Below are 26613 nucleotides of genomic sequence, written 5' to 3' on the forward strand. Positions count from 1 at the left end.
AATGTCGCAAACAAAATGGCGTCCGTGGTGGAGTCAGATAGTGCTCTGGTGATAGAGCAGGCTGCTGGCTGCAGGTTTTCAAGGGTGTGTTGTTGTTAACTGTAAATAAATAAACCAGGGCAGGGCAGCCTTTCACTACAGTCAGAGAGTCAGTATAGGGTGTCAAACAGTCCCTGTCTTCTTCACTGCAGCCCATCTGAGCCATTGTAGTATGCTAATCTAATGCTGCTGCTCTTCCTACTGTTTAGTTATATTACTGTTATCATACAGTAACCTGGGCTAAATCATGGGGCTGATTCTCAGTCATACACATCCCTTTACACAGACGCTTTTAGCGAGTTCTAGCATTCAGCGCATGTGCAGAAGCGGATTTGCGCATTTTTTGGGTATGCTTAGGCTTATCATAACATATATAACATCTCTTTAAACTAGGACTCTCATTAACTACATAGGTTGGGTACGGATTCCCGGCGGTCAGAATACAGACAGCAACATCCCTACAGTCAAAATCCCAACACCCATACCTAAGTATAGTACCACTAACCCTCCCTCCCCGGTGCCTAAACCTAACCTGCCCCTCCCCGCAACCTAAACCTAACACTTCCACTCTGGTGCCTAAACCTAACTACCCCCTTCCCGCCCCCCTAAACCTAACCTGCCCTCTCCCCGCACCCTAAACCTAAAGGTGCCCACACACATACCGATGTCCTCACGATACGATTTTATGGCCAATTTCCTCATGAACTTTCACAGGAGCTCCCTTGCCGTCGTGATCACGATTTTGGAAAAAAGACACCCAATCTGTCTTACGATCTCACGATCTATCGGATCGTACGCATCGTGAGATTGGCCATAGCAAATCGTGAGTTAAAAAAATAAATAAAACAGGCTCTTGACTATTGGTGGGAAATTTAAATAGCCATAACAATGGGGGGGGCTATCTAGGGAGTATAAAAAGCAGGCACCCTTTAAACTCTGTGTACATTCTGCTCTGGTACTAGATGAGGCTAGGTGTATTCCTGCTGAAACCTGTACATTGCTACTGTGCTCTATGTATTTGGCTTGCCTTTTACAAAGTTTATTCTACCTGCAAGTGTGTGCTACCTACCTGCATTCTATCCTGTTCCTGAATTCTGTACTGATGCGTCCCTATCAGTATAGAGTGTTGGTCGCTGAAACTGGGGTCCGGGAGATTAGGAAGAGGGCCCAGCGAAGAAGGACGAGAGCATGCTGGACCAAGGAGTGGCTGCTACAAAGGGATACCCGCTCTCACATGTCCCTGCTGATGGAGATCAAGGAGAACAACCCGGAGGACTATCGGAACTACCTGCGCATGGATGACACCTGTTATGTTCTAGGTTGTTTGTGGACCCGGGGTGGTAGCAGGAGCGATCACAGAAGCAGATTTGAAAATAAAACTAGGATTTTTAATAAGTGCTTGAGTAGACATATAATGTGGCAGTAAATAAAAGTCCAGGAATATATAAATGTGCACAAGAGTTCTGTGGTGGGAGTAAAAGGGTTAATGTCCAAGTAGAAACAATTAGAGCTGTCCAGGTGTGCAGGTAGTGAAACTGAAAATAATCAAACCAGATATCCAGGTAGTGAACTGAAAATAAACAAGCCAGGTATGCAGGTAGTGAACTGAAGCGCAGGATGTCAGCAGGCTCAGGCACTCAGGTATGGGCAAGGATGATGGAGGAAGCGGGGTAGTCCAGTGGGAGCTAGGAGCTGACTGGCAGACAGCGAATTCATAAGAACAGGATAAGCACAGAGAACTCCCTCTCAGCTAGGCTGAGATACACGTTGCACTGGCAAAGAAGGAAGGCACTGACCATTCCTAAATACCCCATGCCGTGCTGTTACTGACCGGAGGGAACATGTGACTCACCAGGATTGGCCAGCCGCATCACATGGCCAGAAGGCAAGATGGTGGCGCCCATGCCAAACGGAATGGAGACGCCGCCAGGCCTTACCAGCGCAGAGTGACAACAGGCCCGCACAACAATGCGCACAGCCAAAGCCCCCCGCCAGACACCAGTTCCGCCACCAGACAGCCCGCGCCACAATGACCTCACAGGTAACACTCGCCTAGCGCCATGCTGCAATACCATGGCCGCGACAGTACCCCCCCCTTTTGGGGTGGCCTCAGGACACTCACCAGGCTTCTCCGGATGGGCAGAATGGAATCTCCTGATGAGCGTGGGAGCGTGGACATCACGAGCATCGGTCCAGCAACGTTCCTCTGGACTGTAACCTTTCCAGTCCAGCAAATACTGTAGATGACCTCTGAGTAGACGAGAGTCCAAGATCTGGGCGACCTCAAACTCAACTCCTCTCTCCGTCTGGACTCGAGGAGAAGCAGGTAGAGCACTATGGAATTTATTCAGGACCAGGGGCTTCAATAAGGAAATATGGAAGGAATTAGGGATTTTTAGGTATGGGGGTAACTGTAGACGATAGGCCACTGGATTAATGACTTCTGTTATGGAGAAGGGACCAATGAAGCATGGTGCAAATTTCATAGAAGGAACCCTCAGACGAAGATTCCGGGTGGATAACCAGGTCTGGCTTCCAACTTGCATGCGTGGAACTATTCTACGCTTTCTATCGGCCTGGGTCTTATAGCGAGAGGATGCCTTCAACAAATCAGACCGTACTTGAGTCCAGATGGCAGCAAAATTCCACACCGTGTCCTCCACGGCCGGAACATCGAAACAGGCAGGCTTCGGAATTCAGGAACACGAGGATGAAGGCCATATACAACCTGAAATGGCGTTTGGTTAGTTGACGAGTGGTAGGAAGCATTATGTGCAAACTCAGCCCATGGCAGCAAGGCAGCCCAATTGTCCTGGGAAGATGATATAAAAATTCTTAAGAAAGTCTCTAGATCTTGATTAACTCTCTCGGTGGAGCCGTTGCTTTGCGGATGGTAGGCCGTGGAAAAGTTTAACTTCACTTGAAGAACAGAACACAAAGCCCTCCAGAATTTTGCAGTAAACTGCACACCACGGTCAGAGACAATTTCAGCAGGAAGGCCATGTAGACGAAATATGTGTTGGACAAACAACTGTGCCAGGTCAGGGGCAGAAGGTAACTTCTTCAACGGTATATAGTGGACCATCTTAGAAAATCGGTCTATTACAACCCAGATAGTGTTGAAACCTTGAGAGACTGGCAGGTCTGTAACGAAATCCATGGAGAGATGCGTCCATGGACGTGATGGAGTAGGTAATGGAAGCAATTCCCCAGCTGGAGCTTGTCGTGGTGATTTATGCTGGGCACAGGAGGAGCAGGAAGAGATGAACTCCATTATATCTGCCTTCATAGAAGGCCACCAATAGTGTCTTTTCAGGAACTCCAAGGTCTTCTGAGTGCCCTGCGAAGCGAGAGGAATGTGCCCAAGTGAGAAGCTGCTTCCTTAATTCCGGGGCCACAAATGATTTTCCAGTAGGAGGCTGAAGTTGTAATGCGGCGAAAACTCTTGATTCCAAGACAGGGGTATTGCTTTGATTTTCAGATTGATCATCACAGAGGAGAGATCTCGATAGGGCATCAGCCTTCTGATTAAGTGCTCCAGACCGGAAGGTCAGGGTGAACTGAAACCTGGCAAAGAGTATTGCCCAGCGGGCCAAACGAGGACTCACACATTGGAGGTTTTTGAGAAATAGGAGATTTCTATGGCCCGTAAATACAGTAAATGGAAACTTGGCGCCTTCTAGCAAATATCTCCATTCCTTCAACGCCAACTTTACAGCTAGTAGTTCTTGCTCACCTATGGCGTAGTTCCTTTCGGCAGGTGAGAATTTTTTAGAAAAGAACCCACACGGATGGACTTGGTTGTCCTCATAACGTTGAGACAAGACTGCTCCCACAGCTTCAGATGATGCGTCCACTTCCAACAAAAAAGGCCTGTCCAGATCTGGTTGTCGAAGAACTGGTGCTGAGATAAAGGCCTGTTTTAGAAGATGAAAGGCAGACTCTGCCTCAGGTGACCATTGGGCAGGATTAGCGCCTTTGCGGGTCAAGGCTGTAATGGGAGCCAGCAGTGTAGAAAATCCCTTAATGAAGCGTCTATAATAATTGGTGAAGCCCAACAATCTCTGGATGGCCTTCAGTGTCTGAGGTCGGGTCCAATCCAGAATTGCTTGTACCTTCTTGGGGTCCATTTCTAAACTGGAGCCAGATATTACATAGCCGAGAAAAGGTACACTGGGCACTCCAAAGACGCATTTCTCCAGTTTGCAATAAAGGTGGTTTTCTCTCAAAGGGTCAGAACTTCTTTAACATGTTCTTGATGTTTAGCCACGGAGGGTGAAAAAATCAGTATGTCATCCAGATAGACAACAACCGAAACATATAACAGATCCCGGAAAATCTCATTAACGAAACTTTGAAAGACAGCAGGGGCATTGCACAATCCAAAAGGCATTACTAAATACTCAAAATGTCCATCTCTGGTATTAAAAGCGGTCTTCCATTCATCGCCAGCTCGGATACGAATGAGGTTGTAAGCCCCTCTCAGATCTAATTTAGAAAAAATGACAGAGCCCTTGGCCCTATCAAACAACTCAGTAATCAGGGAAAGAGGGTATCGATTCATTACAGTAATGTCATTAAGGCCTCGATAATCGATACATGGTCTTAGACCACCGTCCTTGCCAACGAAGAAAAACCCAGCTCCGGCAGGTGAAGTAGAGGGGCGAATTAACCCCTTTGCCAGGTTGTCCCGGATGTACTCGGTCATGGCTTGAGTCTCAGGCAAGGACAGCGGATAGGTACGGCCACGAGGTGGTATCTTATCAGGTATCAATTCAATTGGACAGTCCCAATCCCTATGAGGGGGTAAGATATTTGCTTGTTGTTCAGAGAAAACGTCGGTGAACATCTGATATTCCTTGGGAATGGCAGAAGAAACTAATGGAACTGTCTTTCTCACAGGTCGAATTTTTGGAAGACAGGATTTCTGACAGTCCAGACCCCATGACAGAATCTGCATAGAACTCCAATCAATCCTGGGATTATGTTGACGTAACCAGGGTAGACCAAGAACAATTTCTTGAGAGGCCTCTGATATCACCAGGAATTTTAAGGACTCAGAATGAAGTGCCCCAATTCGGACCAATACTGGTTGAGTCTCTTTGGTGACTATCCCGTTAGTTAGAGGGCGTCCGTCTATAGAGGTCAGAGAGATGGCATGGTTGAGAGACAAACAAGGAATCTGAAATTTATCTATGAAACTAGACGTTATGAAATTTCCGGCTGCTCCCGAGTCGAGTAGAGCAGTAGCAAAGACAGGTTTGGGTTTAAGATCCAAGGCTAGGGTAATCGTGAAATCTTTAATTTTTGGAGATGGGTTCATAACTCCTAACTTGATGTCTCCAGGGTCAGTTAGGATTTGGCATTTCCCGGTTTACGGGGGCAGGAGATCAGCAGGTGACCGGACTCTCCGCAGTACAGACAAAGGTTATTTTGCATTCTTCTTTGGAGAGGTGTGTATGATTCACCTGCATAGGCTCCTCTTCAGTAGGGGAAGGAATGGGACGGGTAGAAATGGAGGGGGTAAATGACCTTTGCCGGTCAGTTCTGTTTTTTTTCAGCCTGACGTTCCCTGAAGCGTAGGTCAACTTTGACACACAACTAAATCATGTCGTTCAGACTAGTAGGAAGCTCTCGAGTGACTAGATCATCCTTTAGTCGGTCTGACAACCCATGCCAGAAGGTCGAGGTGAGGGCTTCCTCATTCCATTTGAGCTCTGATGCTAAAATTTGAAATTGCACGGCATATTGACTGACAGGACGGACCCCTTGTCTCAGTGCCATGATGTTTGATGATGCTGATACAGTACGCCCAGGTTCATCGAAAATCCTCCTGAAGGATGACACAAAGCCTGTGTAATTATCCAGCAGCAGATCTGAGCGCTCCCAGAGTGGGGAAGCCCATTCCAAGGCCTGGCCGGATAACAGGGAGACTATATAAGCCACTTTAGTTCTTGCAGTTAGAAAGTTGTCAGGCTGCAGGGTAAAATGTATGTCACACTGATTTAGGAATCCTCGGCAGAGTTTAGGGTTGCCGTCAAATTTATTTGGTAAAGGAAGATGTAAGCGGGGAGATGATCTGCCTCCTGTATTCCCAGACGCTGATGCGGATGTAGATGCTGGCACTTCAGGAGTAGAAAAGGAAGTTTGCAAACTATCCTGTCGCTTGGACATCTCTTGCAGAAATTGAGCCATCTGATGCTGCATGTTTTCCAGATTTTCTAAACGACCAGAAATGCACCGGAACAAATCCACTCCTGATCCGTGGCCGGCTCCATGGGGCCAGTGCAAACTGTTATGTTCTGGGTTGTTTGTGGACCCGGGGTGGTGGCAGGAGCGATCACAGAAGCAGATTTGAAAATAAAACTAGGATTTTTAATAAGTGCTTGAGTAGACATATAATGTGGCAGTAAATAAAAGTCCAGGAATATATAAATGTGCACAAGAGTTCTGTGGTGGGAGTAAAAGGGTTAATGTCCAAGTAGAACCAATTAGAGCTGTGCAGGTAGTGAAACTGAAAATAATCAAACCAGATATGCAGGTAGTGAACTGAAGCGCAGGATGTCAGCAGGCTCAGGCACTCAGGTATGGGCAAGGGTGATGGAGGAAGCGGGGTAGTCCAGTGGGAGCTAGGAGCTGACTGGCAGACAGCGAATTCACAGGAACAGGATAAGCACAGAGAACTCCCTCTCAGCTAGGCTGAGATACACGTTGCACTGGCAAAGAAGGAAGGCACTGACCCTTCCTAAATACCCCATGCCGTGCTGTTACTGGTCGGAGGGAACATGTGACTCACCAGGATTGGCCAGCCGCATCACATGGCCAGAAGGCAAAATGGTGGCGCCCATGCCAAATGGAATAGAGACGCCGCCAGGCCTTACCAGCGCAGAGTGACAACAGGCCCGCACAACAATGCGCGCAGCCAAAGCCCCCCGCCAGACACCAGCTCCGCCACCAGACAGCCCGCGCCACAATGACCTCACAGGTAACACTCGCCTAGCACCATGCTGAAATACCCTGGCCGTGACAACACCAGCTTCCAAGAATTGCTGCATCTGGTGACCCCCCACATCCAGAGACAGGACACAAGGTGGCGGAGGGCAATCCCTGCTGAAGACAGACTGGTGGCTACCCTAAGGCTACAGGAAGGTCACTGGAAGACCTAAAGTTTAGGACACTCATCTCACCTCAGTCCTTGGGCGTCATCATTCCGGAGACCTGCAAAGCCATCGTAAAAGTGCTACAGTACCACTATTGCAAGGTAAGTTTAAAAAAAACACCACACATTGGTTTCTTGTGCAAAGAAAATTTTTTATTTTTTACTCAACATAAAGCAAAAAATTGCCGCCTTTTAGTACAATGTGCACTGACCTGCAGGAAACTGTGTGCAATATCCTTTTTTTATAACAATTTTACAAAAGAACATTATCACCAAATTTTATGAATCCCAATAGGTAGCCGGCTGTATGTGATAGGGTGGGTCAGACGCCAGTTTGAACAGGCCAATACACACATGGCACAAGTACACATTGTGGCCCCGGCTTCCAGCAATGTCTACTTGTGCCATGTGCGTAGTGACCTTGTCCAAATGGCGTCATCACCACCCTATCCCATGCAGCAAGCACCTATTAGAAATCATAAAATTTGGTGATATTAAAAGCAAGAAAAAATTTACATCTCTGTATATTGGGGCGACTCATCTGCTGCATCCAGCAGAGCATTATACAAGGTGGTGCTGGTGCTTGGGGTGCTTGGTGGGGGAGTAATATCTAACTGGGCAGGGGGGGCAGACATACCTATTTGGGGCAGGGGAAAATAGCATTGGATCTGCAATGTATGTAGAATTTGAGATATTTTTGCTCATACAGCAACTCAACAGGTCGTAGTTTAACCTTAAAAAATTTCTTTGGATATCTGTATCCAGATTTCTCAATGTGCTGTTCACATGAGCTGTGAAATCATCTATTGCATCTGGGGGTTTCTGCAGCAGCCTTTCTGCGTTTTGTAAAAAATGGTCCTCACGTTCAGTAACATTCTCCTTTCTCCCTTGTTTTTTTTTCTTTTTTTGTGGTTGTTGAGAAGATAAGGGTCCAGGTGGAAGTTGAGTTTCCACTTGTGTGCTATTCTCCGGATCACTGTCACCACCGAGCAGACTGAGGTCCGGTGTGGATGCTAAATCAGGGTCTTGGGTGGGAGTCTATATAGGGGGAAAAGATATAAAAAATATTAGTCATGTTTTTACCTCTTTTTTACTATTTTTACAGTTTCCTAACACCGTGGAGGAGTGGACCAGCATCGAGGAAGATATTGAACAACGTTGGAATTTCCTTAACTGCGGAGGAGCCATCGATGGGAAACACATCCGCATCAACCCACCTGCCAACACCGGATCATACTACTACAACTACAAAGGATTCTTCAGCATCGTTCTCATGGCAGTGGTGAATGCCAACTACGAATCTGTTTGTAGATGTCGGCAAGAATGGGCGTGCTTCGGATGGTGGGTCCTTCAAAAAGACGGCTTTCTACCAGAGACTCGCCAACAAAACCCTCAACCTGCCGCCCTCACTGGACCAGACAAAGCACGGCCTAAATTACGTTTTCGTTGCAGACAAGGCTTTTGCATTACATGAACATGTGATGAAGCCATTTGCACACAGGGGCCTGACCAGAGAGAAAAGGATATACAACTACCATCTATCCCGGGCACGGCGCATTGTGGAAAATGCGTTTGGAATAATGAGCAACCGCTTCTGCATTTTCCACACCACCATCAATCTACATGTGGAGAAGATAGACTGGGTCGTGATGGCGTGCTGTGTGCTGCACAACTTTCTGCGAAGAAAATCTACTCAACGAGGACCAGTCCCAGCTAGACCAGAAGTTGTAGGACTCTTGGAGGACATTGAACATTTGGCATCTATGTGTGCACCACCAACTACAACAGCATCCACCGCACGTGCCAAAGAAGTGAGGGAGGAGTACATGACCTATTTCAATGGACCAGGTGCTGTACCATGGCAGGAGGACTGTCTGTGAACTACTGACTAAATTGGACATTTGGGATTTAACAACAAAAACATTAAGGATTTTGGTTTAAACTGTGTCACTACTTACCAAGACTTCTGCAACCTCCTCATCTCCCTCACGCTCAGACATCAAGATGATTGATTCCCTTTGAGGCTCTTGTTCACTGATGAATGACATCATTTGGTAGTACCACAGCGCAGGAGTATAAGTTTCATCTGTAGCCGCTCCTGATTTTTTGGAGTCATCCACCTTCTTTTTTTCTTTGATGTACACTGTCCTGAGATTTTGAATCTTTTGCCGTACAGTTTTCAGGTCTGCATCAGATATGTATTTTTTCGTATACACCAAAAGTTCCTCTAGTGCGGCCAACTTGTGCGACTTATTGTGGTACTTCCGAGAACTGATCTTCCACAGACAGTCTTTCGAGTGCAGGATTTCAATGAATCCTGTAACGAATTCACGTTCAGAATCCATGGACATTATCTATGAATAAGAAAAAAAAGGACATTTAAATATTTGTGTATATAGTTTTGTTAAATGTAATGTTGTTATAGTTCACATTTTTCATGTTTTAATATTTTATTTTTTACAGGTTTTTAAAGGTTTGTTATGGTATTCTAATCATGTTTTCTTTTACAGGAATGTTATGTGTTTATTGCTTGGTAATATAATGTTTTTCTTTGTTTGACAGTATGGGTTTTCCACCTTTGGGCCTGTCGTTGTGGTAGAACTACAGATCCCAGGATGCCCTAAAAACAGTTTCAAAGGTGGGTGGCAGGTCATCCTGGGATCTGTAGTTCCACAACAGCTGGAGACCGAAAGGTAGAAGACCCCCAGCTTTAAATAATGTGTGTTTTTAAATGTAATGTATGGTGATTATTTTGTAAAATATGTGTTTATTTATTTTTTTTTTTTGATGTATTACATACATTGGTGGGCAGTGGGGGAGCTTAATGCATGACCCAGCCACCGCCCGCCTCAATACGGCGGACGGTGGCTGGGTCATGCATTTATTACCTGGGGGCACACATTGGTGGGCAGTAGGAGCTTAATGCATTACCCAGCCACCGCCCGCCTCGATACGGCGAGCGGTGGCTGGGTCATGCATTTATTACCTGGGGGCACACATTGGTGGGCAGTGGGGGAGCTTAATGCATGACCCAGCCACCGCCCGCCTCAATACGGCGGGCGGTGGCTGGGTCATGCATTTATTACCTGGGGCCACACATTGGTCGGCAGTGGGGAGCACATATTGGTGGTCAGTGTGGTTGCAAACTGTACAAATACTCACCAAATATCCAACTAAACAAGACTTCAGTGTGCAGGCTCCCAAAGTGCGACTGTCTTGCTCCATACACGATGCTGCACAAGATGGCGATGGGGCGTGTCCAGGCTTATGTCAGTCAAATTCCGCATTGTGTGATGAATCGTACGATTCATCGAGAGGGAAAAAACCCTCACGATCTGCTTCCATCGTGTTCATGGTTGGCTAATCTGCCCTACAGCACGGCAGATCAGAAAATGCGATGGACGCGCATCGGCATCGTGCTCGTGATGTACGATTTGTACTTTTTTTTTACCCGATTCGTCGTCACGATTCGTCGAAATCGGCCAAATCGTGTGAAATGTCGCTATATGTGTGGGCACCTTAACACTCCCTCCCCAGTGCCTAAACATAACCCCTCTCCCTAGTGCCTACACCTAACCTCCCCCTTCCCGCACCCTATACCTAACCTGCCCCTCCCCAGTCCCTAACCCTCCCCCTAGTCCCTAACCCTCCCCTAATTCCCGATACTGGAGCTGAGATCCCGATGCTGTTGGGATTTAGGGGTCTATTTACTAAGCAGTGTTAGGAGACAGAGTGAAAAGTGATAAGGTACCAACCAATCAGCTCCCAACTGTCATTTTTCATTTTTTGTGAGATGGCAGTTGGGAGCTGATTGGCTGGTACCTTATCACTTTTCACTTAGTAAATAGACCCCTTAGACCGTAGGCATGCTGCACACCAGGATGCTGACTACATCTTGAATTACACAGGCAGGGGGTGATAGAGGGAAGCAGGTAAGGAGAAGTGTAGGGGGTGATAGAGGGAAGCAGGGAGGGAGAGGTGTAGGGGGTGATAGAGGGAAGCAGGTAGGGAGAGGTGTAGGGGGTGATAGAGGGAAGTAGGTAGGGAGAGGTGTAGGGGGTGATAGAGGGAAGCAGGTAGGGAGATGTGTAGGGGGTGATAGAGGGAAGCAGGTAGGGAGAGGTGTAGGGGGTGATAGGGAAGTAGGTAGGGAGAGGTGTAGGGGGTGATAGAGGGAAGAGGTAGGGAGAAGTGTAGGGGGTGATAGAGGGAAGCAGGTAGGGAGAGGTGTAGGGGGTGATAAAGGGAAGTAGGTAGGGAGAGGTGTAGGGGGTGAGAGAGGGAAGTAGAGAGAGGTGTAGGGGGTGATAGAGGGAAGTAGGTAGGGAAAGGTGTAGGGGGTGAAAGAGGGAAGTAGGTAGGGAGAGTTGTAGGGGGTGATAGAGGGAAGTAGGTAGGGAGAGGTGTAGAGGGTGATAGAGGGAAGTAGGTAGGGAGAGGTGTAGGGGTGATAGAGGGAAGTAGGTAGGGAGAGGTGTAGGGGGTGATAGAGGGAAGTAGGTAGGGAGAGGTGTAGGGGGTGACAGAGGGAAGTAGGTAGGGAGAGGTGTGACAAGAAGTATAAGGCAGAGGTGTGACAAGAAGCCAGGACGGTGGACTCATGGACCGTACGCCGCACGTGTTATCTACAAACATTGCAAACACAATGGGGGGTGTGGGGGGATGTTATTAGCTACATAGGTTCCCAAATGCGGTCCTCAAGGCTCCCCAACAGTTCAGGTTTTACAGAGATCCATGGTTGAGTACAGGTGGTTACATCAAATTGACTGAGGTACTAATACCTGAACTGTTGGGGAGCCTTGAGGACCACATTTGGGAACATCTGGTATAAGGACTTTCCACTGAAGTCCTAGAAGAGAATGACTTGAGCCGTGGGATTGGCTGCAACTTTCTCATCCTTGTATCACGCTGTGTCCTATTCAATAACAGTAAAAATTGCCGGGAGCATATTACGTTTAGTATTACTATGATACTTTTGGATGTGCCACCGGTGTTTGCCAATACTTACCTGTCCTCATTTAAGAACTAGTCATAACCCCTCTAGGACTCACTTTTAATGCGAATATGGGTTATGACATCCGTTCAGTATTATGACTGTATTGCAGATGTCGTCTATAGATGGTGTAAGCGGTACAGCCCTCATTGCCATCAGTGGAAACCCAGCAAAGCCTTCTGGCTCCACAGGTTACAGTGAGTTGCCCTACCCCCACCCTGTCTCCTAGTCCTACATAGAGCCGTATTCAATTTGAGCCGAGCCGCGACACTTTTTCGCGTCCTGGACTTTCCGCCTACATCGCGTGTTATGTAAGCGGAAAAAGTATCGTGCTCGTCCCCGCTTTACCCCGTATTCAATTTGAAAGTAAGCGAAAACGGGACCCGGCAAAAGTTGAACAGGCGGAAAGTACTGTCAGATTTGGGGAAATCAGCCTGGCACCCCCCAAATGATGCTCTGACATGGGGGTTAGCTATGGTACCCCCCGATTTGGCTTGCTGAAGGTATTTGGTGTTTTTAAACGGGCACAATAGCTGCTAAATAGCGTTTTTGTATAAGTGGTACAGAATAGTATTCAGGATTATCCCAGCAAATTTGGGGTACTTGAAAATGGGGCATATTTAAAAGTTGCTAAAGTGAAGTAGAAAAAATCGTGAAAAATCCACCTGCCGCAAACACCTGCAATCAAAAAAACACTTGGGGCATACTTGGGGATCCCCCCAGAGTCAAGTTCGCTAGTTTTTAACTTTGTCCCCCAACATTTTTTTTTCGCCCCCAAAATGAAAGTGATTTTTTGGGGTTTTCTTAACTGTTTTTTTTTTTTTTTTTACACAGATTACCTTTGGGGACTGTCTGAAGGCTGCAGGGGGGTTCCCGCAATGTTGCACCCCAAAACCCCAATTCTGCACTTTTTTCCGCCTGCTATTCATAAGCGAAACTTTTTTGCCTATTACATTGCATTGCATTTTATTTCAAATTGAATACGGGGTAAAAGCAAAACATACTAAAATGACGTCAACGTCGAAAAAGTACAGCGGATCCGGACTTTTCGCCTCAAATTGAATACGGACCTTAGTCTGTCATTTTATTACGGTGTGTTGTTCCCGGATGTCAGTGTGCATTGTATGGTACTTATCATATTACAACTTACACTGTTACTCCGTATGTTCCTTTTTACGGCACTGCGGACACTTTACGCCGCCTTACTAATAAAAAAATGCTAATAAGTGAAAAAAAGCTCTATTCAAAAACTCCTGCTGGCAATAAGGCTCCTCACCTTTTTATCAACTGGTCCCTACATCTGAGCTGCAGGCAGTACAATGACTTAGGGCCTCATTCAGACCCACTCGCAAGCGGCTGTCCACTCGCAAGTGGGTCGATGGTGTGCACTGCGCATGCGCACGATGGAGGGAGCTCCGTCGTGCGCATGCGCCAGACGCGACGAGCGAAGGACTTTCCTTCGCTCGTTGTGTCTGATCAAAGGGGGCATGCTGTCGATGTTGATTGATGTTGTCCCCGGCACGCCCTCTTTGGTGGGCGTGCCGGGGACGTGCCTCCCAGACGGAGGCGTTCCCAAGGGAACGCCTACCGCCTGAAGCCGGCCCCACTGACATCACTAGTGATGTCAGTGGAAGTGATTTTGGCTCTGATAGAGCCAAAATCACTCCAGGGCTTGTGGTCGAAAACCCCGACCACAGGGCTCTGGTCGCACTGGCGATGGTCGCGATGGTCAAGACCATTGCGACCATCATCCTGCACGCTCATATATGCTGTGGGTGGTGACCCACAGCTATACGAGCGTCCAGGAGGACGCTCCATTTTTATGGAGGACGGCCCTCATTCAGAGCGAGCGCTCTGCTCAGAGCGTCCGGCTCTGAATGAGGGCCTTATTGTCTTCTTTTACATATTATACCTTTGGGTCATTACAGCTCGGTGAAGGTGATGGGAACATCCACAATGGTGCCTGTGACCGAGTCCCAGTCATTAAAGATTCAACATTAACATTAAAGATTAATAACAAGTAGATGCATACAAAATATTATAAAGACAGATATACAAATATAACGGAGTCCATACATATTTAAATAGTTTGAAATACCAAATGTTAACAAGATCACTGTATTGAGACATACATGTGATAAAGATAACCTGGAACTGAGCCAAACATAGATAATTCCTTTGAAAGAAATATTGTGGGGGGGTATTGAAGAAGGATTGCGGGATTCATACCACATAGTATTACGTATACATTGAGATATAGCCTCCTCAGTGGAAGCAGGTAACACCTCTATAACACTCTCCCATTTTCCGTTTGTGCCTCTTTGTGGAGAGAGGCCTTCAGCCAATCCATGGGAGAGAAAATAATAAATAGTTTCTCTTTAAACCATTTAGGGTTTGGAGGAGAATTCTGTATCTAGTAACTACCCACAGTGGTACAGAATGTGCGATGTGACTGTATAACAGCGCCCTCATTCACCATGGCTTTATTTGATTGCAGCCAATCAGCTCCTCGCTACCATATCTCAAGTACATCCCATAAAAGGTTAGGTAGAAGCTGATTGGTTGCTATAGGAAGCTTCTCCACTCTTTAGAAGCTTTGATACATTAAATATATGAATCTCGGTTTCCTAACTTGAACTAATAATTAAATGTGTAACAATATCTCACTATCCTATTATTTGCTCTGTCTCTTGGATAATGCGTCATGTACTGCTTAGTGCGTATCACCTTATCTCCCTGCTCTTAGCGCTCATTTATTTACCTATATGTCCCTCATTGGGAATCATCCATTCCCTTTACTGTCACTGATACATATACATGTACGTGCATATCTCATGTACATCTGTCTGTCTTATGTTATCACCCGTCCTTCTGTAACTTATTACACCTTACACCCTTTACATTATCATCAGCTATGGGAGGAGATATACTAAGCCTTGGAGAGCAGGGACAGAACTATGGGAGACAATGGAGGCGCCTGCCGCCGGGCTCCAGCTCTGAAGGGGCACCACTTCCATTGTCCACAACGTATTCACCCCACTCAGGGCTGTAACTATGTACCCGGAGTGTACCTTCATGGCCGCCCAATACATGGCACCCCTTCCCGGCACCTGAGAAGCCACCATACACTAGTGGAGAGCTCCATGTCAGACCATCAGCTGCTGCCTTCATCTATCTATAGCCTGTCTGCATGCGAATTTCTACATTACAATGTCAGCGGCTGTGACTGGGGGGCACCAAATTATAACTTGCCTCCGGGCAGCTGGGATGAACTTACGCCTCTGTTGGAGAGTGATAAAGTGTCTAGAGATAAAGTACCAAACAATCAGCTCCTGTCACTTTTCAAGCACAGCCTGTAATATGGCAGTGAGGAGCTGATCGGTTTGTACTTTGTCTCTCTCCAAACTATACATCTCCCCCTACATATTTAGTGTCCCTCGTTGTTATATAGAAATGTCAGGAGGTTTGGGCTAGAACCGAGGGCACATAAACTTCTAGTTAGGGATAGAGGGGTTATATAAAGTTAGGAGTATGGTTTGTTTGGGTTCAACAGTGGGTCGGCAGCAATAATAGGCTGAGGGGTTTAGGAGGCGTGTTATGTGAGAAGGTGTGGTGATAGGATGAGAGGTTAGGGGGCGTGTTATGTGAGAAGGTGTGGTGATAGGATGAATGGTTAGGGGGTGTGTCGTGAGAGGGTGTGGTGATAGGATGAGAGGTTAGGGGGTGTGTCATGTGAGAGGGTGTGGTGATAGGATGAGAGGTTAGGGGGTGTGTTATATGAGAGGGTGTGGTGATAGGATGAAAGGTTAGGGGACGTGTTATGTGAGAGGGTGTGGTGATAGGATGAGAGGTTAGGGGGTGTGTTATGTGAGAGGGTGTGGTGATAGGATGAGAGGTTAGGGGGTGTGTCATGTGAGAGGGTGTGGTGATAGGATGAGAGGTTAGGGGGTGTGTCATGTGAGAGGGTGTGGTGATAGGATGAGAGGTTAGGGGGTGTGTTATGTGAGAGGGTGTGGTGATAGGATGAGAGGTTAGGGGGCGTGTTATGTGAGAGGGTGTGGTGATAGGATGAGAGGTTAGGGGGTGTGTCATGTGAGAGGGTGTGGTGATAGGATGAGAGGTTAGGGGGGGTGTCATGTGAGAGGATGTGGTGATAGGATGAGAGGTTAGGGGGTGTGTTATGTGAGAGGGTGTGGTGATAGGATGAGAGGTTAGGGGGTGTGTCATGTGAGAGGGTGTGGTGATAGGATGAGAGGTTAGGGGGTGTGTCATGTGAGAGGGTGTGGTGATAGGATGAGAGGTTAGGGGGTGTGTCATGTGAGAGGGTGTGGTGATAGGATGAGAGGTTAGGGGGCGTGTTATGTGAGAGGGTGTGGTGATAGGATGAGAGGTTAGGGGGTGTGTCATGTGAGAGGGTGTGGTGATAGGATGAGAGGTTAGGGGGTGTGTTATGTGAGAGGGTGTGGAGATAGGATGAGAGGTTAGGGGGGGTGTCATGTGAGAGGGTGTGGTGATAGGATGAGAGGTTAGGGGGTGTGACATGTGAGAGGGTGTGGAGATAGGATGAGAGGTTAGGGGGTGTGTCATGTGAGAGGGTGTGGTGATAGGATGAGAGGTTAGGGGGTGTGTCATGTGAGAGGGTGTGGTGATAGGATGAGAGGTTAGGGGGTGTGTCATGTGAGAGGGTGTGGTGATAGGATGAGAGGTTAGGGGGTGTGTCATGTGAGAGGGTGTGGTGATAGGATGAGAGGTTAGGGGGCGTGTTATGTGAGAGGGTGTGGTGATAGGATGAGAGGTTAGGGGGTGTGTCATGTGAGAGGGTGTGGTGATAGGATGAGAGGTTAGGGGGTGTGTTATGTGAGAGGGTGTGGAGATAGGATGAGAGGTTAGGGGGGGTGTCATGTGAGAGGGTGTGGTGATAGGATGAGAGGTTAGGGGGTGTGACATGTGAGAGGGTGTGGAGATAGGATGAGAGGTTAGGGGGTGTGTCATGTGAGAGGGTGTGGTGATAGGATGAGAGGTTAGGGGGTGTGTCATGTGAGAGGGTGTGGAGATAGGATGAGAGGTTAGGGGGGGTGTCATGTGAGAGGGTGTGGTGATAGGATGAGAGGTTAGGGGGTGTGTCATGTGAGAGGGTGTGGTGATAGGATGAGAGGTTAGGGGGCGTTATGTGAGAAGGAGCGGGGAATCTACCTCATTGGTAATTCTACCTCTTTGAATTTGATCTCCCACCCTCCATCCCCTATTGTGTCATGTGTCGGCTTTATTTCATAGTAGGGAAAGACCGGCAATATTTAAGCGTCCATCTTGCGGCAGTATTAGCGGTGCACACCTCTTCAATGCACTGGTTAGTCTGATCTCACCCTACTGGGGTCAGCGGCACCTCTCAACCGAGCGGGCATCAATAGTGCATTGGCATGGGTGTTGGATGCCTTAGAAAGGGAGAGTTGGCCATTGCAGATTTTAATATCACACTTGCCCTTGGTATTGGGATAGTGTAGTTGGCCCTTGTGAGTTGTGACATCCTTTTGCCAAAGACAGGTGGACGATGGTTGTTTGCCGTTATTTCTTCTGCCACCATACTTACACCACTTATTTTGAATGGCATAATTTGGTCTTGTGTGATTATATTTAGTTAAGTATAGTTTAAGTTTATGGGTCACATCTATCATCTGACGATAGAAAGTTTAATGTCAAAATAAACTAAAAATGATTAAAACTTAGAGTCTGACAAAGAAGCTGCTGATTGATATTGGTTACAGAACTAAGCGACATACTGCGGCCGGTAACGCAGCTCTAATGGCGGCTCTTCAGCGTTTTCCTGCTCTCTATTAGGACTGCGTTACCCTGGTATTGTAGTTTATTTATTGTACCATTATCATGTAATGTGCAAATGATGGAGTAATGTATTAGAGTGTGATGTCATGGAGTACATGTCATGGTCTGGGCACTGTAATTAGTCCATTGTGATGTCATAGCCCTGTCATACAGACTATTGCTCCCAGGCTGTAACAGGCCAGTGTCACCACAAGCAGATGTAACATCAAGACCTGTTTTGGTAAGTGACATTTCCTAGGCTTTCTATTGGGCAGAATGGGCAGTAACATGATGCAGACACTAATAGCAGTATAATAATTATCAATATAAACCTGTATCATACCTCCCAACATTTAAAGTTGTATGTTATATGTTTTTATCCTGTCATTTTGATTGATTAAATTGATTACATTTATAGATAATTATCTAACTTGTATTATGATTTGAAGTATATTTCAGCGCAGTGGTCAATCTTTTCTAGACCAGTTTCTCTTTTGAGATACAATTAGGAGGTCTGACACCCCCCCTTACAGCTGCGATAGTTATATACTCATGTACTTATAGTGCCTTGTTTGAGGGTTTCTATTTTGTAATTTCTCCACCAGATGTATTATATATGTGTATACGTATATTATATATATTACTCATTTTGTTCTTGTTGTTGCGCTCCATAGCTCCAAAAATGTCCCGAAAGCAAAAGGAACCCCAAATGACAAGAGAGGAGTTCCTGATAATCTGCGCCAGAAGCATAGATTATGTGCTTTTAAGTAAGTAGATAAAGCTGTGGCATTATATGACCCCTCTCTGTGATTACATAGCCGGCACCTTTGGGGAGTCATGCAGGTCCCAATGCAGACTACAAGGGTGTAACTACCACAGATTCTGGGGGTGCAGGCCATAGCTGAGGGGGCCCATCTTTCCGGATAAAGGTCTAAGGGCCTGATTCAGAGCCGCTCGCTCTGAATCAGGGAGTGTTTTTATTTCTCTTTGGCCGGCTGCTCGCAAAGCTGTGGGAGACCTCCCACAGCTTGTGTGAGCGGGCAGGAGGCCGTTGCGATAATCGCGACCAGAGGGTCTCGGCTCCCGCAAACCCGAATGGACTTCCTGCTCTAATAGAGCAGGAAGTCCACTACTGACATCACTAGTGATGTCACTAAGGCCTCCCACAAACGCCAGGCGTTCCTTCAGGATTTGTATTTGGCCAACCACCCCCCCTCCCCGCCTACAAAACAAAAAAACACCCCTAACGCCAAACTGTCCCATCAATACAACACCCCCATATACCTGCCCCATGTCATTTAACCTCTTATTCTACATTTTGCAAAACATCACCCCCAAAAAATTACGTCATTATCGGCCAAAGTAAGCTAATTAAAAATGTTTAAGTGCCTGATTAATCATTAGGGGGGTGTCCCAGGGGTCCGGAACAAAGTCCTCACATTTTTACCTTAAAAAAGGGATTTTTCCAGACTCTTCACCTGCTCACGGGCTGCGAAGTAAAAGCTGCGTTATATCCTAAGAAGTGTTAATGCGGCTTCATTTATGCGGCTAAATTAATTGCAAAAAATATGTGTAAGAGACCACGTTAAGTTGAATTTAGTCACATTAACCGTTGTAAAGAAATAACACGGCTGATTGAAATCCCCCCATCGTGTGTAATTTACAGTATAGTACTATACAGGGGCGTATCTATAATGGGTGCAGGGTGTATGGGGAACACGGGCCCCTGGGTCCAGGGGGGCCCCGAACCGCACACCCTGCACCCAGAGAATTACTTACCTCTCCGGAGTCCCACATCAGCGCGGGGGTCCGGCGCTATAAAAAGGACTGGAAAATGGACAGCGCAGCCATTTTCCCGTCGTTTGCGCATGCGCAGTACATGGAAAATGGCCGCCGCAGCCAGCGCATCCTCTATAGACTCTGGGCGCACTCAAGTGCCCAGAGTTTATAACTCCGGCGCTGGCCGCGCACAGCTCAGTGCGCTGCCGGCCCCCAGACAGAGAGGAGGGGCCCGTGACGGAGACTGCACACTGGACCCCTCCTCTCTAGAAACGCCCCTGGTACTATATATAGAAATATCCTACAAGCCACAGTGCCCATCAATGGCTATCTGCAGTCCCCAAGACACCAGTGTGACTCTCATTTTGTATTTTCTTTACAGGAACAGAGAGAAACGTCCTGAACTTTGGAACCTTTGTTCGCTGTTTCGTGGTACGTGACCCTGTACACCAGGCCAGAGAATGTGAGGGAGTCTGTGCCGTCTGGCTCTGGCATACAATACATAATAATGTTTGGTGCTGGGGTCTGTGTTATATAATTGTTCCCCTCTTAAGACAAATCAGTATTCTCACATCACCAGAGTGACCCCACAGTAATGGCTGCCATGTACGTACAGCATAGAGGTCCTGATTCAGGTGTGTAGGCAAACGCCATCGCAGCTGTGATCTCTCATGGATCGCAATAGCGCTAATATGCTAATGACTCACTCGCCGTCCAGTGATTACAGCCGCCCACTGACAGCATTTCACATCCACCGCTCATACATATATCGGAAATATCTAACGCAGATCCGGCGGCCATCAGTCCTCTCAGGGGGTCTCCAGGCGCACAGAGGGCTCTAATTTACACAATGGCTAATTTATTCACATCCAGAAAACAGAGTTTAAACAGTCTGTCACGTCTGCGATTTCTAAACACCACTCCGTTATCTCCCCCCAAACGCTGACTACACGTCACTCATTTTGTGAAATTAATCTTTTGTGTGAGCGTGATCACAAACCAATCGCTATGCGTGCGCAGTGTGGCTTACATGCATTTGTGAAGGCTAAAAATCACTCAATTTGCTTATATATGCATTGTGTCCACATCTGAATAAGGCCTAGAGACATAAAATCATTCCGACACCCCAGAGACTGATCCACCCGCATCCACATGTCCTAGAGAACGCTGCCATAGCTAATTATTCACTATCACTGATAATGTAATCAGGACACATCTATCAGCTCTCCATTCATAATGTATTAGTATCTTTCTCTCTCTCACATATGTCATATCTATCTATCTCATATCTATCTATCTCATATCTATCTATCTCATATCTATCTATCTATCTATCTATCTCATATCTATCTATCTATCTATCTATCTATCTCATATCTATCTATCTATCTATCTATCTATCTATCTATCTATCTATCTATCTATCTCATATCTATCTATCTCATATCTATCTCATATCTATCTATCTATCTCATATCTATCTATCTCATATCTATCTATCTCATATCTATCTATCTATCTATCTATCTATCTATCTATCTATCTATCTATCTCATATCTATCTCATATCTATCTATCTCATATCTATCTCATATCTATCTATCTCATATCTATCTATCTATCTAATATCTCTCTATCTCATATCTATCTATCTATCTATCTATCTATCTCATATCTATCTATCTATCTATCTATCTATCTATCTATCTATCTATCTATCTATCTATTTCATATCTATCTCATATCTATCTATCTATCTATCTATCTATCTATCTATCTATCTATCTATCTATCTATTTTTTGCACAGTGCTCATGCACATTTACAGAACTGTGGGCCTGATTCAGACCCGCTTGCGAGCGCTATGCGTTCGCAAGCGGGCCGATCTTGGCCCAGTGCGCATGCGCACGACGGAGCCGGCTCCGTCGTGCGCATGCGCGAGACCCGGATAGCGACGGGCAAACCGTCGCTCCGGGTCTCGTACCAAATGGGGCGTGCTGTCGATGTTGAGTGACAGCACGCCCCCTTTGGTGGGCGGGCCGGGGGAGTTGCCGCACAAACTGAGGCGTTCCCATGTGAACGCCTCCGTTTCGGGGCGGCCCCACTGACATCACGAGTGATGTCAGTGGGAGAGATGTCGGCTCTGTGAGAGCCGAAATCTCTCTGGGGCTTGCGGCAACAAGACCCTACCACAAGGGTCTCGTCGCAAGCCCGATGGTCGCGATGGTCTTGACCATCTCGACCACCTTCCTGGCCGCTTGCTACAGCTGTGGGTGGTCACCCACAGCTATGCGAGCGGCCAGGAGGCTGCTCTAAAAAACAAGAAGGCCGGCCCTGATTCAGAGCAAGCGCTCTGTCAGAGCGTCCGGCTCTGAATCAGGGCCAGTGTTTGCTCTGCGATCACGCAGCTCACACAAAGCCATCGCAGAGTGAGTGACGAGATGTCAGCGTTTGGGGGTGGTGACGGGGGAGTGGTCAGAGAGAAACACAGGCGTGTCTGTCTGTTTAAACACTGTAGCCTGGGCGTGCGTAATTAGCCACCGCGACGGCATACGCAGCTTGTGTATCACTACGTGTGCAAAGGCTAGCAATTTCTCAATGTTACTCGATGTTGCTGATGTATACGCAGAACTGCGAAGTATTACGGATGTGAGATAGCGGTAGTGGGCGTCTCTCTGTCTCTCTGCCCCTGTCCCCCACCACTGACCCCCCCCCACACGCCTCTAGCCTGCTGATGGCCCTATGTAGGGCATATGTATAACATTAGTAACTAGCGTGTATTGGTGCCAGGTTACATTCTGTGCCCTCACTAACGTGTTCAATTTTCTTCCCTGTACCACAGAGACGTTACAGGCCAAAAATGAGCGCACCTAATCTGTAAGTTATTATTATTATTATTATTATCCCTTATTTATATGGCACCACAAGGGCTCCGCAGCGCCTTACACAGCACAGTAACAGAATCAGTGTGAACAATAACAGGGAGGAAAGTCACATACAGTACAGAGCATTTCAGCACATGGACAGTTTATACACATTGCTGCATCAGCCACCATAATAAAGACATAGGCAGCCGGGCGGCAGAACCCAAAGGCTGGTGCCATTGTAGGCAGTGAGGAGGATGTGGTGGTAGAAGTGAGGGAAGAAGAAGCATATGAGGGAAGAGGGCCCTGTTTGTGAGAGCTTACATTCTAAGGAACCACCTATTCATCACCGTGATTGGGGCAATTACACCTGCGCACACAGTGGCTTCCCCGTGTCTGTCACACACCTCAGTCAGTAAAGTTGCAGCGCAGAAGATATGACGGGTGTTTCCTGTGTGACATGATGTGCCATGTGTCCCCATACAGTAGTAGTATGGGGATGACTATTCCTCAGGCCTGACACCCTCATCAGGTGACATTACCCGCTGAGCCCTGCTCCTTCCTATAGGGATGAGTTCCAGATTGTGAGGAGGGATCCATTAGGTGCCCCCGGCCTCCACTCTGGTCCATGCCACCGGGCATTACACAGCTCACACCTCACATGGGGCATTACACAGCTCACACCTCACATGGGCATTACACAGCTCACACCTCACATGGGGCATTACACAGCTCACACCTCACATGGGGTATTACACAGCTCACACCTCATATGGGGCATTACATAGCTCACACCTCACATGGGGCAGGACACGCACTCTCACACCTCACATGGGGCAGGGCACGGCTCACACCTCACATGGGGCAGAACATGCACTCTCACACCTCACCTGGGGCATTACACAACTCACACCACACATGGGGCATTACAAAGCTCACACCTCACATGGGGCAGGGCGTGCACTCTCACACCTCACCTGGGGCAGAACATGCACTCTCACACCTCACCTGGGGCATTACACAGCTCACACCTCACATGGGGCATTACAAAGCTCACACCTCACATGGGGCAGGGCGTGCACTCTCACACTTCACATGGGGCATTACACAGCTCACACCTCACATGGGGCAGTACACACTCTCACACCTCACATGGGGCATTACACAGCTCACACCTCACATGGGGCATTACACAGGTCACACCACACATGGGGCACTACACAGCTCACACCTCACATGGGGTATTACACAGCTCACACCTCACATGGGGCATTACATAGCTCACACCTCACATGGGGCATTACACAACTCACACCTCACATGGGGCAGTACACGCACTCTCACACCTCACATGGGGCATTACACAGCTCACACCTCACATGGAGCATTACACAGCTCACACCTCACATGGGGCATTACACAGCTCACACCTCACATGGGGCATTACACAGGTCACACCACACATGGGGCACTACACAGCTCACACCTCACATGGGGTATTACACAGCTCACACCTCACATGGGGCATTACATAGCTCACACCTCACATGGGGCAGGAGACGCACTTTCACACCTCACATGGGGCATTACACAGCTCACACCTCACATGGGGCAGAACATGCACTCTCACACCTCACATGGGGCATTACACAGCTCACACCTCACATGGGGCAGGACACGCACTCTCACACCTCACATGGGGCATTACACAGCTCACACCTCACATGGGGCATTACACAACTCACACTTCACATGGGGGCATTACACAGCTCACACCTCACATGGGGCAGTACACGCACTCTCACACCTCACATGGGGCATTACACAGCTCACACCTCACATGGAGCATTACACAGCTCACACATCACATGGGGCATTACACAGCTCACACCTCACATGCGGCATTACACAGCTCACAGCTCACACCTCACAGGGGGCAGGACACGCACTCTCACCTCACATGGGGCATTACACAGCTCACACCTCACAGGGGGCATTACATAGCTCACACCTCACATGGGGCAGGAGACGCACTTTCACACCTCACATGGGGCATTACACAGCTCACACCTCACATGGGGCAGAACATGCACTCTCACACCTCACATGGGGCATTACACAGCTCACACCTCACATGGGGCAGGACACGCACTCTCACACCTCACATGGGGCATTACACAGCTCACACCTCACATGGGGCATTACACAGCTCACACTTCACATGGGGGCATTACACAGCTCACACCTCACATGGGGCAGTACACGCACTCTCACACCTCACATGGGGCATTACACAGCTCACACCTCACATGGAGCATTACACAGCTCACACATCACATGGGGCATTACACAGCTCACACCTCACATGGGGCATTACACAGCTCACAGCTCACACCTCACAGGGGGCAGGACACGCACTCTCACCACGCAACACCCTGATCAGGATAGAAGAGTTAGAGCATTTTTTAACAGAATTGCCTCCACCTGGATTAGGGGCCTATTTATTAAGGAATATCTATGGTAAATGCCCCAAAGACGCCCATTTGTGTGGGTACTTATAATAAATATGCCCTTAATGAGACAATCAGGATTGATTTTTATTAGGAAATAAAGATGTATTACGGCATCAGCTGGAAGGATGAGCTGCAAATACATAATAAGCCGTCATTGTGTAGTAACCTCTGCACACACACATATGTGTAACGTGTAAGCGTGTCCCCTGCAGAGGTCAGGTCACCTCCTGCTCACATACAGAATCAGTGACATGTAGCCTGCGTCTGCGCCCGTCTCACAATCAGCCACAAAGTTACATGAGCTAAAACTGGGGTGTAAGGGAAATGTGGCCACACAATAACCTCACTACACAAAGTCTTTATCCCACTGCACTTATCGCTGCCACGCCTGGGATGCAGGAGGGATGTGACCACGTACACTTACTGTAACACTCACTGCACCATGTGGGAGCAGCGCTCCCTATCCCTCATCATGGTGCAATGGCTTGGTGCAGAGGTTCACAGTTTCTACAAATTTAGATTTTCTTAAGCAATGTGGTCAGGGGTGGCGAGAGAGGGGATGGGTACCAATTACCCGGGTCTGGGCCTGTGGTAGGGGCACGATGGGAGCCCTGGGCAGCTGCTGAGGGGGATCAATGGCTGAGCACAGTATTGCTTGAATTGTTTTATTCTGGAAGGGGCTTGGCCACGCCTCTTGGACTTGGACACACCCCCATTAATACCCAGGCCCTGTGACTGTCTCACTGGCCCTGAATGTGGTCACATGGCCTCTTGCACCCCAGATAGTGCAGCAATTGTCTTGTTACATATCTGAGCTATAGTGTATTAGACACACGTACAGTAATCACACCCAGGCGTTTCCCATTGTCTTTCCCTCATAATGTATATATTAATGTCCTTCTATATGTGTACATGACTCCCTTTACCTCTGTCACTTACACGGCTTCTCTTCTCTTTTTAGGAACAACATTTGGCACAGAGGCGTGCCTTACGAAGAAATGCTAAATGAAGTTTAGTTAAATGTGACCCATTGTGCTGTTGTGGGCATTAACAGCTCTATGATATAACTGCTGCCTGGTATCTATGTTTAGTCAATGGGGGGTATTGTAGTACTGAGGTGCCTGTAGGGGTCAGCGGTGACCACGCGGTAATCCTATTGGCTGTAGGAGAGGCTAGAAGCACTTGGGGTAGACTGGAGATGATGCATTTAGTAAGTATTTACCTTAGGTGTAACTGTGGGGAATAACCCGTTCCCCTGGCGTGGGTATTAGGCGGCTCCTTTAGGAACCGTCTAAATCCCACACTAAGAGATCAGGTAATTCCCCATAGTTACATCTAAGATAAGTTCCATCTGAATACTCTCTCTCCAATCTGCCACAAATGCTTCTGGCCTCTCCTACAGCCATAAGGATAACCACACGTTCCCCGCTGACCCCAACATGCCATAACA

The 26613-nt window shown here is 47.5% G+C and overlaps 1 long non-coding RNA gene across 1 annotated transcript; it reads left to right on the top strand.

Annotated features, from left to right (window-relative positions):
- LOC148507601 (uncharacterized) lies at positions 1-26274 on the top strand. Its single transcript, XR_015869688.1, has 5 exons — positions 1-84; positions 18683-18775; positions 20170-20219; positions 22629-22663; positions 26125-26274. It is a non-coding gene; the product is annotated as an uncharacterized LOC148507601 (long non-coding RNA).
- Positions 26275-26613: the final 339 nt, after the last annotated feature.

Source organism: Taudactylus pleione, unplaced genomic scaffold, assembly GCF_031769625.1.
Source record: "Taudactylus pleione unplaced genomic scaffold, aTauple2 ptg000390l, whole genome shotgun sequence".
Classification (NCBI taxonomy): Eukaryota; Metazoa; Chordata; class Amphibia; order Anura; family Myobatrachidae; genus Taudactylus; species Taudactylus pleione.